Source organism: Lineus longissimus, chromosome 1 (genome assembly GCF_910592395.1).
Source record: "Lineus longissimus chromosome 1, tnLinLong1.2, whole genome shotgun sequence".
In the NCBI taxonomy this organism is placed as follows: domain Eukaryota; kingdom Metazoa; phylum Nemertea; class Pilidiophora; order Heteronemertea; family Lineidae; genus Lineus; species Lineus longissimus.
This window is the reverse complement of record NC_088308.1, coordinates 22081894-22100542: the sequence shown is the minus strand read 5'-3', so window position 1 is coordinate 22100542 and position 18649 is coordinate 22081894. Positions and strand designations below refer to the sequence as shown.

General features: G+C 40.1%; 1 long non-coding RNA gene and 1 other non-coding gene across 2 annotated transcripts in view; one reads left to right on the top strand and one right to left on the bottom strand.

Moving 5' to 3' along the window:
- LOC135492220 (uncharacterized) overlaps positions 1–18649 on the bottom strand; it is a 44686-nt gene that overhangs the window by 21264 nt on the left and 4773 nt on the right. The gene's annotated exons all lie outside the window — the stretch shown is intronic.
- Positions 11427–11499, top strand: Trnar-ucg (transfer RNA arginine (anticodon UCG)). Its single transcript has one exon. It is a non-coding gene; the product is annotated as a tRNA-Arg (tRNA).

The window sequence follows — 18649 nt, the reverse complement described above, 5'->3', positions numbered from 1 at the left end:
TGCCGGCAGCATGTGACTAATCTAATCAAGAATGGAGGACTTTTTTTAAAAAGTACAGTTATTTTGAAGCTCGTATTCAAGAATGATAACAACGCGGACTTGATTCTGGTCTCATCGAATTGACAGAACGGAACGGAAGAAAATGGAATATCAATGATAAAATCACGTCTTAAACTGTCGTAAAGATGTTTTAGTTCAAGGGACGACCAGCGGGAGATAATGACCTGGTTTCTGTGAAGAGTGCGCCAGACATATACATGGTAGGTTGGCACAGATTGGTTTTTGCTCACATGATGAATGCGTGCCAGACTTGCCCTCGAAACAATAACTCCTTTCTTATCATTAATGTTGGTACGGCGCTACCTGCTCCTATACTCCCTCAAACGATTTATCGTGATTTCATCACGTTCCGTCATATTCCATTATATTCCGATCATTCCGTCAATTCGACGAGGCCACTATTCAGTAGATGATATCGTATTTTAGCGGAAAAAAATACAGGTATATTTCATTTGGCTAATGGATATGAAATGTCACTTAATCCAGGCGGTTTGTGACAGAACAGCAAAAACAGCTCAGGTACGTGGTAATATGACTTTTGGTCGGTGTAGAAGTAGAAAATGACCATTTGAAAAATTGTCCGGCCCATTGTATTCAGATAGATTATGCCTGGTTCTGTAGAGGCCATAACTGTCAATGTCGCATAATAGAATCATATGTTCGACATACATTCTATCCTTGCATGATGTGGTTCCGTCCCTGTTTGAATTGGCCATAATCGCCATACTTATCGATATATATTTTATTGCTTAAAGCATTCATATATACAATACAGCTTTTTGGTACGGCGGCCGATATAATCCTCGTAATCTCTGACAGCAAGAATGGACCAAAGATATCTCTCTGTCCAGTTGTACACTACACAATTGTGTTTTAGCAATCGTGAGTGCGTGCACATGCTTATGAATCTGTCCTAATGCCCATGACATCTCACATATTTCTTATCCACTGGCCCATTCAAGCCGAAATGTGAATCGTCACTAAACAGAAGAACGTAGACCACCCAGTTTATATAAATTTACTTCAAGTACCGACACAGCACCTTGGTATATATATTTGATTATGCACACGTGAATCTCCAGCCCAAACACAGCCCGGGGGGGGGGGGGGGGGGCGGCGGTCATACAGACTCTTCCTTGCACATATTGTGACATTGAAGCTAATCAAAACTCCCTGGGGCTAATACCTATCGTCCCAGGCAATGCAAGCGGTGAGCTGGAATTGATTTGCTATCAAGGGCGTTGAACATAAACCCCAGGGTGTCTATTAATCTATCAGTGCGAGGCAACTTATTATGTCACCATTATGCGATAATTAAAACCCTGATTTACAAGCAACAAAAGACCTTTGGAGAAAAATGATGACGATGACATCTTCTGTTCGATTTTTAGGATAGATCGATAGAGGAGTTAATCATGGGCGTTTGGATAGTGTCGTATCTATTGAGAATACAGACTCATTCTTAGGTCAATAATCGATCATTTGCACGCACTGTAAAATTCTGTAAAACAACTAATTGGAGGGACAAGGATTGAAATGACATGACATGAAATCAGTCAAACTATTGATTATCGATATGATGTTTTTAAGTCACATGCACCTGTCCAACACTTATTGGTATCTTTAGAGGAGAAACGGGGCGTTTAAAGTTGGGAGCGCACAGAGGTTTATTATGTCTGCTAGATGGAATACGTCGTATAGATGTAAATTCCTACATTAATGTTTTGAGAAATAGTAACGTTTCGTTTTGTTGGTATCAGTGAGATCGTGTCAGCTGAAAGTCGGAGGATACATTGCGGCAAAGCAGCACGTTATAGATTATTTTTTGGGGCCTGTGCGACACGATCTGGCGGATATTTACCTTTCGACACAGGTCTATGGTAGAAGTAGTCTGGTAGAAGACAGTGTTGCCGATATGAACGATCCCATGCACACCATGCAAACCATATACTCCTTGCGCAGTGATAGTAGGGTGATGAGGCGGTCCTACTGTGCTTGAATATTATCGCTGCTTTGGAGAATGCATGAAAATCTAGACTACGAGATTAAATACCTCCGATAATATCCGACTTCTACTTGACTAATGAACTGCGTAAAGACTATGGATTGATTATAATTAATGGTCGCTAACATAACGAAAAATCGACTTCTCATGATAATGATACACATAGTTTTCGTATTCTAGCATACTATAGCAATATTATTCGACAGCTGAATATCTAAAACCTATAGTTCCTACTTCCCAATAAAAATCACTTGTTAGATCAGTTCCATCCCTTACAAACCTAACCAACAACGTTACTTCCAAACACAACTAGCATGCGGCCATACTCGAGTTCGCCCTCGGTCAACGCCAGCAGAATGACCTTGGCTTTGAAGTCTATAGCGAGGCAAGTTTATTGAATTGTATAACACTATTATTAGGTTAGACGAACGAAGTGGGCACCATGGAATCACAAACGGTATCCCCGTATAAACATGGAAGCTGGCTCATCCGGTGACCAATCAGGATCGTTGCTGTACTCCTGTCGGCTTCTTTGATGTCGAATTGGAAAAAAAGGCTCATCAGTTTCACGTAGAAGGAATAGCGTCGTTTTGCACTACTATGTACATTTCAGCACGCTGTGAGACAAATGCGATGTCGCTTTCTGTAAGAAGAGTCGTGTCTGTAACATAAAGGAGTGGTTGTATGAATCATTTGTAATGAAAATGCTTGTAATCCGACTCGCGTACATGTATATGTCGAGTGTTGTCGTTTTTATCCCGACAACTCAGTTTCAGGTGAAAAACTCTGACACTAACTTAAGCAACTTTCCGATGATTTTGTTATTAAAGGTTTGAAGTTAAAGGCAACTTTGCGTGACCAAATTGTTAGCCGATGTTTTATAATTCCAACGCTCGAGAAAAAAGCTCCTTATTTCCTGTTTCGCCGAATTGCCCAGCTAGCTAGATTCGGTCTGCTGAACTAGTGATAGGTAATTTTCTATACTGAGGTCCGGGAAAATATAAGGGGCATTGTATTAAGTGTGCGAAGTACCCCTTAAGACTGCTATTCGCAACCGAAAAGTGCTAAAAGGTACTGTCTACAGAAGAGACTGCTGCTATGGAAGTCTGACTGACCGAGTGTGTAGAAGACAGCTGGTGCAAACTGGCAAGGATTTTCCTTCTGGGACAAGCCAATAAACCAACTTTGTATTGAACAGTCAGCTAGCGCAGCTATCGCTTCATGTCCGACAGGTGGTCATTTCAATAATAGCTTTATTCCCAGACACAGCAATGCGTGCGAAGAAATATTGAGGATATTCATCTGGTTTTCAGCTCACCTGCTAAAGGTGGCGGGAATTTGCCATGTCTACATCATTGGTACATGTGGGTGCGTGGCGATTAGACCATGTTCCTGTTCACTAATTAGCGATATCGAGTCGGCAACAGCAGAGTATTAATCATCATTACATCGCTAAAAACAACTCCTTTGATAGTGTTGTGAGAAGCTTTAACCTGGGTGATGATGAATATACATAACTATCGTATGAGATGAGATGAGATAACAAATTCAGGCAGACACGCCTAAAGAAAAAGACCGCTGAAGTATATTGTCTCCGATAAAGAACCATGCACGAAATTTACCCGTCTCGTAGTTTTCTATTACACTTTATGGTGATTACCGCAACTTGATCACAATATCATCAAAGTAGACAAAGCGATTGCATTATTGATAGTAATTCGCGAACGTAAATGCAGATTCGGTAAGATTGTATCAAAAAGTAATCAAACAATTTTCTCAACTTCCAGAACTTCATGCGTCAGACGTCCTACTATATAGGAATATTGTTACCAAATGCGTTAACACTATCAAAGGGGACCACGGGCCGTTTCTAAGCGATCAAAGCCATTGTATTACCGCCTTCCGCCCAGATCGTCCAATTATATTATATTCGATAATATTCTCGAGAAGTGTTCGTTATATTCAAGTTTTCCCTTTGATATGGAAATATCATAATTCTTTATTGTCCCCAAAGTCCAGTCAATTAAGATTGCATTTCAAAGCAACCTTAAGAATCGATTTTTCGAAGGTTTTGAATATGCTCGGAAATAGGTAATGATTTTACTTGAAGTGGTGAGTATATAGGACCATGAACCTGGTGAGGTGGTTGGTGAGAGGGGTGGCAATAGTCTTTAGAAGGTGGTACCACGGACATCCATAGACATCAGTCGTCTGTTTGCCAAACAATGCATTCAGCGAAATGCTCTCCATCATGTTACTTGCATGACAAATCCTCCTGATTGATTTCCCTAATCCACCAAGGAACCTTCCAGTTGAGAACACATGTAATCAGTAAGCTGAGTGGTGTGGTTACAACTCCGTGAAGAAGGATTGGAGAGGACACCAATCACTAAAGGGTTTGTGCAGCGGGATAATCAGTTGATTTCAGTTGTGTCTTTAAGACAAAGACAATCAACATCAATTACGGCCCTCTGACTTGGGGGTTGATAATACTAGCGAAATTGCTGCTGCTTTGCGTCTATTCTGAGCTAGTCTGTCACTAAATTTGTCTAAATAGCATGATATGTATTCGAATCATTGACCGATGTCCTTTATCCACGTGGGAAACTCACGAAATTAGCCAGCTCAGTAGTGTCCAAGAGGACATCCATTCACTTATAAAGGGTTTGCGCAGCGGGGTAAAGTGCAATATGTCTGGGAATATGTCTGAAGCAGTGGACAGACAAGAGGAAAGGAAGTGATAATACTGAAGACTGCCCTGTCTCATCGCCAGTGTAGATGGTCAGATAGAAATTTTGCTGGTTCGAGCTCTTTAGTAAGATTAATATCATTTTGGCTTCATAACGACGAGTGTACAAATCTGATTACATTGGGGAAGACTAAATAAGTAGTTATTATGATAGGTATTTCATGAATATTTTTGGGCCAAACAAGTATTTTGTTCGAGCTTGATCCAAAAGTGATGACTCAAATCCACTACCGGCTCTGAACAATACTACTGGCGCATTATATAATTCCCCGTGAAAAGCAAACAGTTTGCCGGGCTAGTCCACCATGCACTAGTAACCCAGTTCAACTACCGGCTCAGAACAATACTAATGAAGTATTATATACATGTATAATTCCCAGTGAAAAGCAATCAGTGTGCCGGGCTAGTCCACCATGCACTAGTAACCCAGTTCAACTACTGGCTCAGAACAATACTAATGAAGTATTATATACATGTATAATTCCCAGTGAAAAGCAATCAGTGTGCCGGGCTAGTAAACCATGCACTAGTATTACCCAGTTCAACTACCGGCTCTTAACAATGCTACTGACGCATTATATAATTCCCCGTGAAAAGCAATCAGTGTGCCGGGCTAATCCACCATGCACGAGTAACCCAGTTCAACTACCGGCTCTTAACAATGCTACTGACGCATTATATAATTCCCCGTGAAAAGCAATCAGTGTGCCGGGCTAATCCACCATGCACTAGTAACCCAGTTCAAACTAAATTGATACATCCCAAAATTGGTCGCCAAATATAATCGCACAACTCCATGACCGAAGTCCAATGGGATTGTCCAAATGTTGATGGCAATTCAAATCTTAAACATTCCAGCTGTGACAGAGAAGTTCACGAGACTCCAGGGACGTCTGGAATGGCTCACGATATAACTTCATCCCGTTGTTGTCCCACGGGGAGATCGGATTTGGCTTAAACAGGGTCTTTCAAGAAAAACTCTGGCTTATACTAATCTATACAGGGTCCGAATCGAAAACGACTATATGGAAGCAAAAACTCCACTTTGCCCACTGAATGTATGTTGTATCTATTCCGTGATATTTCCTTTGCGGTTTTCGTAGCCTATCGATCAAATTGGGGGCCGGGTAAGTTTTCTATAACCCTTTTATCTGATACGGGGCCGATTTGCCAATGATAAAATTGGTATTAACGAAAAAATGAACTTCACATTTTGTAATCAGGAAGTTTATTCCCTTGTTCCCTACCAAATTATTTCTTCGCCTGATATATATATTGCATAGACTTCGTCGAACATTTCTTTTTACAAAATAGTCAATAATCCTTTGAGGGTGATATAAATGTTGGGAGAAGCTCGCTGGTGGTCAAGATACTTATGCCTTTGCCTTTCTATACCAAGCCACAAGCAAAGTAAGTCGTGCAGTGCGTTAGTTTCCTGCGAAAACCTGAATGCAATAGTATGGAAAAAATCCTGCATTGATATTGGTGTTTTTACTGCTTGATCCAGTAGCAGATGTTACCCTCATTACCATCAGGACAGGATAATTGATCGAATAGTACGTTATACGATAGGCATCATCATCGGATGACGGAGATACACCCAATAGCAAGATACTCTCCTGGATAATGGAATCGCATAACGGTTTCAGTAGGAAAGCAATTATCTTCTAGTCATCCTGTCTTCATGTCGTCATAATCATCTAATATGCCTCATTAACCCCTATCACTAAAGTTTTTGCGGTGGTAAGCATTACAGAGTTTTTGCAAATCCCCCGAAACGCCAACGCGAATGCCTGTCCCATTGTTCGACATCGTCATGAGGAACTCGAACGATGGGACGGGCGTTCGTAATGGCGTTTCGAGGGCTTTGCGAAAACTGGCCAATTATGCATTAGGAAAACGTCTAAAGAGATTTCACTGACAATTGTTAAATATTGGTTGCCTTTTTTAAAGGCTGTTTCGATATCATATGCGTCGGAAACACCTGCGAAATGCTAGCTAATAAAGAGGTTCAGATTTTTATCTCAGAACGAGAACGAGTTCCTTTTATCTCTCTGGCTGATTTCTTGTATTTTGTACTATTGTTTGTAGCTACGCCAGAAAATAACGACGCACTGCTTCATTGCATTTCTGACAACCAGCAATGCTTCCCGAAATTGGTGGCTTGCATTGGAACTAACTTTTTCCTCCTTGTCCGTCAGTAAAGGCATTCAAGTGTGTTGGTCAACCATGACTATCTCCTTTGTCCCTCCACCATAAAGCCTAGTTTCCCCTTATGACATCACTATTTCGGACACTCGGCGCCCCATTTCTGGAAAGGTGTATACATCGTTAGAACACCACCTTGCTCTCGTTCTTGAGCTCGGATCAAACTCTGAATCTCTCAAATGGAAAAACATCGACCCAATTAAAAAAATGTGCAAAGTGCTGATTCAACAAATTTATTGCGTCTACGGCATTAATATGAAATGTAACAGACAGGCTGTCGTCGTAAAGCAAACAAACACCAATGTTAGCACCCAACCGTATTTATTCAGTTCCAGGCTCGGAAACCTCAAGTCTGCCACACTCCACATCGATCATCCGGCAGGTTTCGCAACCCATACGAATGAAGAATTTCGAGTGACAAACGTCTATTGTATCAGGTCATGCGAATTTATCAATGCGACACTCGTAAAAGATATTCTATACTTAAAAGCTAAACGAGGAATCAGTGAAATTTTCCAACGAAGTCGTCGATAAAAGTACATGATATACTGTCGTACTTCGTCGATCGTAACTTGTGTGTATGTAGGGATTGCGAACCTGCCCATTGCTGACGGGGGGGGGGGGGCTATTAAACCACCTGCAGCCATAACATGTATTAAGAAGGTAGCAAGTTGTAGATATAATCAGATTATCGCATTTATGAGCATCTTTTCAACAATGTATAATGTGAAATGGCTTCAATAGAATGGCAATTTTTAATCTGGTTTTATGCATCATGTACCAAACATGTTACCTGAATGAGAGACACTGGTTTGGTTCCCCTTCTGAAGAGACACCGTCAATCTAGCTGTCTATTGTTTATGTGTGAAAACAATATTGGGAACGTTCCCAACGTTACATAGGACCAAACGCCTCTCTTCTACTAACACCTGTTCCTCCGGTTATTGGTGAAATTATAACAAGGATCATTTTACCACTGTGAGCGTGAATTTAAGACACGAGACAGTGAGTGATAGACAGGGTGAGATGCATTTCATGTACTGGCATACTGAACTTTCAGCGGTATTGCCTCCGGCGTGGCCTCCGCCCATACTGACGCGCGTTGTCTGGAAGCTGAACAATGTCAATACATTAAGGGTCAAGATGTTTTGATGGATTGCCTTGCAAGATTTTGTGACAAGAACATCAGCTCCCCCCCCCCCCCTTCTACAACTTCGTCATGCTGTCTGTGATTAACGTGCCTCTCGGGGGACAAATCATACATGATAAGATCGCCGATATCCAATTGCCCTTGAACCCATGACGGAGCACTCCATCAGCGCCTCCGCCAAATTAGTGCCGTCCCTCAGTATATTGGAGCCAGCGGTGCAGCAAATGATATTGGCTCGCCTGTCGATAGCCTTGATTTCAAACATATATACAATATATTGAAACTTATTCTAAGATTGAACGCAATGTGTTCGGGCCACTTAAGCATGACCAAAATGACACTCCGGCAATTTCGTGCTCTGAATGGTTTATTGCCGACCTTGACCCCTGCGTTCATCGAGGATTCCATTTTGTGACCTTGACCTCGGTTGCTAGTATAGAATGCGTTAACCAATAACATTTTTCGAAAATTTCCATCGACTGACCCTTTCCTGTGTTTATAAGATTGATCATTTTTTCATTTACTGGTTTGATTTGGAGTTTTTGAGGCCCTCTCTTTGTTCGTGACGAGAGATCGGTTATCCAAGCCTCAGACCTATACTTCTTGTGATCGTTTGTGTCCAATATACGACTGATCAAATAATTTGTGAGTTCCGCTTGCTGTTATATCTTTCAGTGTCTAAATTCGACTGTCGACTTTAACCCGCTCTCTGCTTTAAATTTTATATCGCTGTAAGATTTTATTGGGGCCACACCCATTTTTTTCCTCTCCTTCCTTGCCCTTGCTCATACGACTGGTCAATCAAATTAGAGTATGTAACATATTGGTTGCGATTTACTACAACCGAGGAATTGAGGAAGAACGATTGATTTTCGACTGGTCATTGAAATAAATTCGATAATCTGGAGAATGTTTTACTTAATGTAAAGGCTAAATGAAGGGAATAACTCACCACAAAAGCAAAGGCTAATGGCGATACATCAGCAAAAAAAGGCATCACATCGAATCCCTTTCCGTGACGGGCTAGAGATGCCGCCCGCCGTCGCCTTCACCGACTATAGCTAGAGAGCACATTCCATTAGCCTCTGAACCAGAGAACGCTCAAACTAATGTCATTTTTCTAAGTAGTCTCTTTTCCAATATCTAACGATTTTTTCCCCGTTTGAAGTGCCCGGGGAGAGAAATTTTTCAATTACACAGTCAATTGATGCTCAGGCTATCAATTTTCTCTATTAACGCTCACTTCAGATGGTTTATTTTCCTTGCAGAAGTAACTGCTCATCGAGATGTAACAGAATATAGATTTTCACTGCTGCCTTTGTTTTTGTCTTTTGATTTTGATGCGTCATTTGAGTCGAAATGAGAAAACGATTCAAAATATTGAACAGTACACTTCAAAGGAAGGGTAAAACAGCACATTGCTTTTGACAGGACTTGGATTTGACCGGGACAAATTGCCGCCATAATTGGAAACATCGTGGAAGAAAAACGATATCGAGATATTTTGGTACCCCAGTTATATTTAGTAACTTGGTGAGCGTACAGTATTGGAGCAACCAAAAGGCCTGTAATATGCAATTCTATCACACAAATCCACGTGACCACCACGAAGAAATCTGATGTACAGATGATCGACTCGATTAGCGTGCTGGCTAGCGGTGTAACTCCATGACAAGATGACTGAGGCTAGAGTTATCTGATTGGGCAAGCGGTGATTGCAGTCTGAGATAGAATAACAGATATCGCGGGGTGTTGCCTAGGCAGTGTGATTGCTGCGATGAGCAGATGATTCGAGCAATGAATACCTTTGGCAATGACAGGACAAATATTATAGGCGAATGGTAACTTGTATACCAGACTAGATGTATTTTTTCCACGGACATTTTGACATAGAATATTGCAGTGATTGACCGATTGACCAAAAACTAGAAGGCGTCTCTTTCCTTAGATTTCTTTAACCCTCCAAAATTAGCTTAACAGAGTTGACGAAAAAAATGTACTGACCGCGCACATGACAGTCTATAAATCAGAACTTACCATGCTGATCAGTTAATATACTCTCTACATGTATGTCGTTTGTCATTCTTTTGTCTATATATAACTACCTTTGCTATTACCTGGAAAACATGTAGAGAACATCGTGGTTCAAAGCTTTTAAAAAACATATTTTTTTTACAAAAAAGCATATCAGACACATTTAGCAAGAAGCATCTTGTTCAGGCCAAGCTCCGCTCCGAAAACAGATAGGCAGCTGCGCCCAGGGCAGTTGCTTCAGTTTCTTATCAAATGCTTGTCTTGGACAAATAAGGGGATATCTGTCATATCGGATATTTGAATCTAGGTGCTAACTCAAAGGAGGCCGGATAACCAGCCTACATCTTCGAACCCTTAGGGAACGGAGGCCGCCGAAGCAAAATTTCTCTGAGTAAACGTGAAGCATCTTGACTCATAGCTTAAGGGGATGTGGTACAATATCCCCTTAAATGTTCATAAGCTGGAAAGCTAGAATTGTATGAGGAGACATGTTTGATTAATCAAGCCGAAATTAGCTTTAGTTTTTTAATAAAAAAATATTGAAAGGCTCTGGTAGGATATATCGTAGACCCAGTTTTGATACAGTGATGCCAAACACAATATATTGACAAACAGTGGAAAGAAACCAAAGGAACTGGCACTGAAACAGTATCAGTATCGGTGATTACTGTCAACCTGAATCCATGATGAGGTCAATTAGTAAATGTCATTGCTGTATTTGTACACCACTGATTCATGTGACAAAAACAAAGCCAAATCATTATCAAAGAAAGAAATCATTATGACAGCCATTTCCGACGGAAACCCGAACCAATGACGTCATTCGGCTCATCATTTCCGCACTGATGACACTTTAAAAAAACATCAGATGATAATGTCGTGAAATGCAATCTTCTTACTGCAATTATTAGTTACAGCTCTCTCCCTCAAGGGTAATTGTATGGTTGAACGGGTCTATTTATTAAGAATTCTGTTTAGAATGATGTTGATGTATACCATAATTAATTAAGTGAATAGGACCTATATAGTGACAAATACGTTTACAATATTTACATGTACGTGTTATTCATCTCATACCCAGTTGGCATTTGCTGTAGTCTCATGGGAAGAAATGTACCAACATGATGGTACTGGCTCTATCCACAACAATGATTCTCATCGATGGGAATGGTTGGTCGATGGGAATCCTTAAATCTCAGCCCTGAGCAACATTCAATATCGGCCTCGTGGCCTAATGGACACGGCGTCTGACTTCGGATCAGAAGATTGCAGGTTCGAGTCCTGCCGGGGTCGTTTTTTTTTCTAGTCCAGCTTTTGATCTAAAATGCTTGTATTCACCGCCTCGTCAGTTATCACTTTTTTAAGGCGTGGTATTCAACAAACTAGTATTCATGGACTTCATAAAGCTTCGTTTACACATAGAAGTGTATTGAAAAGACACTCAAAAAGATATGAAAATTAACAGCAAACCCTTTTACGATGTTCAAACATCGCAGGTTTCTCAGATGCAGCTTATGTTATTTCAAAGAGTTTATGCTTCAAAGCTCTTTGGTTGCCTTCGTGGTTCCTTTATGATATTCGCCTTTGTCATATTGAGACTCTACAACATGCACATGTCAACATCTCGAAGAATATGAAGTCAGGCATGTAGATGGAGGCCCCGTTTGAAAAGGGTGTATCGTCAACCTCGCGGGCAAAATTAACTACAGTGGAACCTCAGTCGGCGACAACCCGCTATGACCACCAAGAATCGCCGGTCCCGAATGGTTTCCTCTCTAATTACCATAACAAACCCCCAGTAACACGACCACCTCTGTACCCAGACCAAGACCACTGGATTGGGCGGTCCCAATGACCAAATTTACCCCTCTCTATCCCGACCAAATGGCCTAATTGCCGTGAAACTACTAGAACCAAGTAACACTGACATTTTCTTCATGATAAAAGATACATTTTTTTCATAAATTCAGTCTCATGAGTCTATTTTATTATGTACAAACCTTTCTTAACAACCTTCAGCATGGTTGTACACATTTTTACTGTTTTAATTCTTAATTATTATCATTTGACGTAATTGCAAGGAATTAAAATCCAACGATCATCATCATTAGAAACTTTGACAACATCATTTTCTACTCAAAATAGCACAATGTTAAGTAAAACGCAAAAATGACAAGACAATTACATGTAGCTATGACGAATCCATTAAGAGAAACGTGAGCGCACTTATCCTATTAACTAGCAGATAGATGTTTACTGCAGTTTAATCCGCACGTCTTCAACTGCCTTAGACAAGTTTCTATCAATATTATTTATAGAAATAACGTATACGCCATTCGTATTTACTGGTGGGTCAGGAGAATAGAAATGCAGTTATACACAATGCCGAGTGCAGTTATCATGCATACCAACATATTGCTGAAACTTGGTACATGTTTACATAATATTGGAAATATTCAAATTCAATTAAAAATTTCAAATTAGTAATGTACGACGTCGGCCTTTAATTTCTCCTTACTAAGATAACACAGACAGAATCTAAATATTCTCACAATGATTTAAGATATGATTAATATCATTAATGTCTGATCGTCGCGGGATATTTGTCGTAAAGCGTAATGCGTATAAATTAATATGAACATTTGCTAATAAAAGGCGCGTGCATTTATCATGCACATGTAAATGCATATACTTTCAAAACATGCAACACATTATCGTTTCATTCGGGGGACATGTACATGTAAGCCTGACAGACAGAAATCCAATATCGTAGCTTCAAAGTCGATGACAAAAGGCTGTGGAAAAAAGTAAATCGGCACAAAAAAGCACGCAATGAAAATTACATTCATGTGTCGACCAAAATGTACTTTGACAGTAATGCTCGGAAACATTAACATTACGCATATTTACCCTAGCCGGGTTAGGCCTATCAACCTAGTAACAGGGGTCTATGTAAAGCCTGCAGCACACTAGCCGCCAACTTTGGCGACAAGAAGCGTTCGGCTGACCCCTCTCGACGCCAAATTTGGCGGCCAGTGGATCCCGGTCAGAGCACACCTGCCCAGAATCGGCGTCCAGAAGCGTCTTTTCCGCCACTTTAACTCATCCTGGGCCATGCAGCGCGAAATCATGTGACATCAAGACGCAAGCTGATTGGCCATAGCCTCGCCGCCGACGCCAAGTCAGGCGGCCATCCGTAGCACACCTGGCTTCTTCTTGCGTTCAAACGCGGCGACACGCGTCAAAAATCAAACATGTTAGATATTTGGCGTTTAGTTGCGGCAAGTGGCGGCAAGTCGCGTTCGCTGACGCCGTTCGTAGCAGACTAGGGATTTTTCAGGCGTTCAGGACTCTTGCGACAAAAAACACCAGTGAACGCCGAAGTTGGCGGCTAGTGTGCTGCGGGCTTTATCAAGATTTGGCCTAGGCCTAGGTGCGAGCGGGCTTTGTTTAAAGGCAATAGGTCGTGTATTTGGCTATAGGTCTGAATTGTTTTAAGTGCGAGGTAATGGCAAAATAACGTTATAACATAAAATTACACCATCCGTCTGGAGACCTTCCATATCGGTGACTTTCCATTCATATAAGCGGATATCCGGATGGGCGCGACACAAGCGTCTATCAACCTACTACAGTCCACAGTGCAGATAATGAACACCATGTTAATCAACCGATGAAATGTCGCCATTAAAACAATAATGACTTTCGATAAGTAGTTACATGTAGATCGGTTCTTGAAAATAATTATTTCTGAGCTTTTGAAAGGGTTTTTTTAGCCAGCAGAAATATGCTCACCGTCGAGGTTTATCAGGAAAATGAGCTTTTACACAGCCTCAAAAACCTTTTAGAACTTCTTTTGCCTAACTCATAAGTTATGCGTAACTTTTATGCAACCACACTTCATGTTTAGCTAAAATAGCGAGAAAACTGTTGAATACGGTTTTTGCTGACCCGGGAAAAAAGCTAGTACATGTATATAGCAATGCCCCATTCAAGCAAGTTACCCACATTTGGCAGACACTGAAGAACTTATATTTGAGTCTATTTTTGTAATTTGTCAAGAGTATTGCTTTCTACAACTTCACCATAAGCAGCAAGCTTTCGCCACCTAATGGCTCTACGTTCCCCATCGGTGAAAGATTCATGGTGACGGAATTGCCGGCAGACAGTAAGAATTAGCCTCAATGGCTATTAATAATTCATATCAGTCGCTGTGACTAGATCCTATTCGAAAGCACTTCATTCTCAATATTCGCATGAGGCATCGACACTCAACAACGCTGTAAATTATGCAACTTTGTAATCTGCCAGGGATGGAAGATCGAATTCTAACAGCAACGGTTGACATCAGTATGAGATGACATATCATTTGGTACTGAAAAGACAGCAAAACCTTCAATATGTTTAACATACTTGCTTGTAACAACGATAATCAAATTATCAGATTCAATTTTCTAATTCTAAAAAAGGCACGGCCTTTAAGTGTATCCGCTGTAACACTGCAAAACGATTTAATATCCGGTAATAAACGCAATTCCCCTTCCAATATCAACAATGCAACCAACCAACCAAGAGAGCATACAACGAACCTCGTCCCCGCCGACAACTCATGAAAAATATGTGCATTTTCCTAAGCATCATGGGACCAAGTGATAAAACGACTCGCAACATTATCACGTGATATCTCCTGATTCCAATATGGTGTCGGAGTTGATCAGAATCGATATTGCTCGGTGTCCAATTTCACTCCCACCTGCATCAGCATGCAAGGCGTGGGTTGACGCTTCTTTCATCTCACATTTTTAACACACGCAATCAGAGAGTTAGATCAGTTTCTCCGCGATTGACACCACTTCGTGCCATTTGGGAATCGAAGTGTGCAGCATTGGCAACAGCGGTGAAAGTCACGTTCGTGTCTCTTTGAATATGATCGACAGGAAGCATTTGCCTTTATCATACTGGGGCCAATGGCCTGTCATTTAATTCTGATGCGACAATGTTGATCAGAGCGATTCCATGCGTGAATTTGATAAGTCAGTGTGGTTTCCAGCGAAACGTGTAACGTCGATCACGAAATTGTTTCTGTTGTTCTTGAGATTTTCAAAGATCGCCAATTGTTAGACCAGAGTCTTCCAAATAAATGTACGACGTCATTATTTCCGCTCTCATATACACAGATCCGATCAGGAATGCAAAAATTATACAGGAAAATGTGCACGTAGTTTCTCAGAAGGGAGTTTTGCATATATAACCTGTAATATAGCATAGAAAACGCGGTTTTCATCTTGATGTTGAGATCCGCGTGAGTTCATGCACAAGCTAATTTGCCTTTGCCAACAACATCGAAATGCAATCTTATTGAAATAGTATATATGCACATCGATTCGATTTGGCTAGCAGCTTATTCATATTGGTTTCTTTAGTCATGTTAACCTGATGGAGAGAGCGTAATCTCAGCCTGCATGAACGAATCTCGGAGCATGTTCTGAAAAGTGTTATGTTCACGGAAATGTATTCGAAAGACACTGATCGATAGTTTTTCTTTCGAAATGTAACAAGAAACTACGGTGGCCCATTAGGGACATCATGTTTTTTTTTAGATTCAAATACGATTTTTTTTTCTCGAATTTTCTCCACGGAATTAAGTATTTTCTCCACGGAATTAAGTATTTTCTCCACGGAAATAAATACTTTTCTCCACGGAAATAACATTTATCTCCACGGAAATAAATACTTTTCTCCACGGAAATAAATACTTTTCTCCACGGAAATAACATTTATCTCCACGGAAATAACATTTATCTCCACGGAAATAAATACTTTTCTCCACGGAAATAAATATTTTTCTCCACGGAAATAACATTTATCTCCACGGAAATAAATACTTTTCTCCACGGAAATAAATACTTTTCTCCACGGAAATAACATTTATCTCCACGGAAATAACATTTATCTCCACGGAAATAAATACTTTTCTCCACGGAAATAAATACTTTTCTCCACGGAAATAAATACTTTTCTCCACGGAATTAAGTATTTTCTCCACGGAAATAACATTTATCTCCACGGAAATAACATTTATCTCCACGGAAATAAATACTTTTCTCCACGGAAATAAATACTTTTCTCCACGGAATTAAGTATTTTCTCCACGGAAATAACATTTATCTCCACGGAAATAACATTTATCTCCACGGAAATAAATACTTTTCTCCACGGAAATAAATACTTTTCTCCACGGAATTAAGTATTTTCTCCGCGGAAATAACATTTATCTCCACGGAAATAAATACTTTTCTCCACGGAAATAAATACTTTTCTCCACGGAATTAAGTATTTTCTCCGCGGAAATAACATTTATCTCCACGGAAATAAATACTTTTCTACGGTGGCCCATTAGGGACATCATGTTTTTTTTTAGATTCAAATACGATTTTTTTTTCTCGAATTTTCTCCACGGAATTAAGTATTTTCTCCACGGAATTAAGTATTTTCTCCACGGAAATAAATACTTTTCTCCACGGAAATAACATTTATCTCCACGGAAATAACATTTATCTCCACGGAAATAAATACTTTTCTCCACGGAAATAAATACTTTTCTCCACGGAAATAACATTTATCTCCACGGAAATAAATACTTTTCTCCACGGAAATAAATACTTTTCTCCACGGAAATAACATTTATCTCCACGGAAATAACATTTATCTCCACGGAAATAAATACTTTTCTCCACGGAAATAAATACTTTTCTCCACGGAATTAAGTATTTTCTCCGCGGAAATAACATTTATCTCCACGGAAATAAATACTTTTCTCCACGGAAATAAATACTTTTCTCCACGGAAATAACATTTATCTCCACGGAAATAACATTTATCTCCACGGAAATAAATACTTTTCTCCACGGAAATAAATACTTTTCTCCACGGAATTAAGTATTTTCTCCGCGGAAATAACATTTATCTCCACGGAAATAAATACTTTTCTCCACGGAAATAAATACTTTTCTCCACGGAATTAAGTATTTTCTCCGCGGAAATAAATAATTGATTCCGCTGATATGATTGGTCCTGCATTTTAGAGGACGAGGTCAAGGTGAAACTATTAACCCTTAAACCCCAACCTTGCGGTAGGCTCGGGAACCAAGCTGTACAGGCGCTGCCCGCTGGAACACGAGGCCGCTTGTCAATCCCGTTTGACATTGTCAGATCTGACTATACGTGTATAGTGTTGGCATGAAGACTGTGGAAGATGTAAGTAACACGATGATTGTCAGATTTGATACGTTTTGAATCATAAAAATGCAGTTGGTAGCATCTTTGTAGAGTGGCCTAGTATCAGTGAAGAAAACGGTACGTGGAGACCCACTGCCGATGTTATGTATAGCTAGCTACTGCGCGCGATAGCTAGCTATACATAACATCGGCAGTGGGTCTCCACGTACCGTTTTCTTCACTGATACTAGGCCACTCTACAAAGATGCTACCAACTGCATTTTTATGATTCAAAACGTATCAAATCTGACAATCATCGTGTTACTTACATCTTCCACAGTCTTCATGCCAACACTATACACGTATAGTCAGATCTGACAATGTCAAACGGGATTGACAAGCGGCCTCGTGTTCCAGCGGGCAGCGCCTGTACAGCTTGGTTCCCGAGCCTACCGCAAGGTTGGGGTTTAAGGGTTAATAGTTTCACCTTGACCTCGTCCTCTAAAATGCAGGACCAATCATATCAGCGGAATCAATTATTTATTTCCGCGGAGAAAATACTTAATTCCGTGGAGAAAAGTATTTATTTCCGTGGAGAAAAGTATTTATTTCCGTGGAGATAAATGTTATTTCCGCGGAGAAAATACTTAATTCCGTGGAGAAAAGTATTTATTTCCGTGGAGAAAAGTATTTATTTCCGTGGAGATAAATGTTATTTCCGTGGAGATAAATGTTATTTCCGTGGAGAAAAGTATTTATTTCCGTGGAGAAAAGTATTTATTTCCGTGGAGATAAATGTTATTTCCGTGGAGAAAAGTATTTATTTCCGTGGAGAAAAGTATTTATTTCCGTGGAGATAAATGTTATTTCCGCGGAGAAAATACTTAATTCCGTGGAGAAAAGTATTTATTTCCGTGGAGAAAAGTATTTATTTCCGTGGAGATAAATGTTATTTCCGTGGAGAAAAGTATTTATTTCCGTGGAGAAAAGTATTTATTTCCGTGGAGATAAATGTTATTTCCGTGGAGAAAAGTATTTATTTCCGTGGAGAAAATACTTAATTCCGTGGAGAAAATACTTAATTCCGTGGAGAAAATTCGAGAAAAAAAAATCGTATTTGAATCTAAAAAAAAACATGATGTCCCTAATGGGCCACCGTAAGAAACCTTTTAGATATATAGTTTGTTGCGCTGGATGTTAGAGGAATGTTTTATTCGTGATTGAG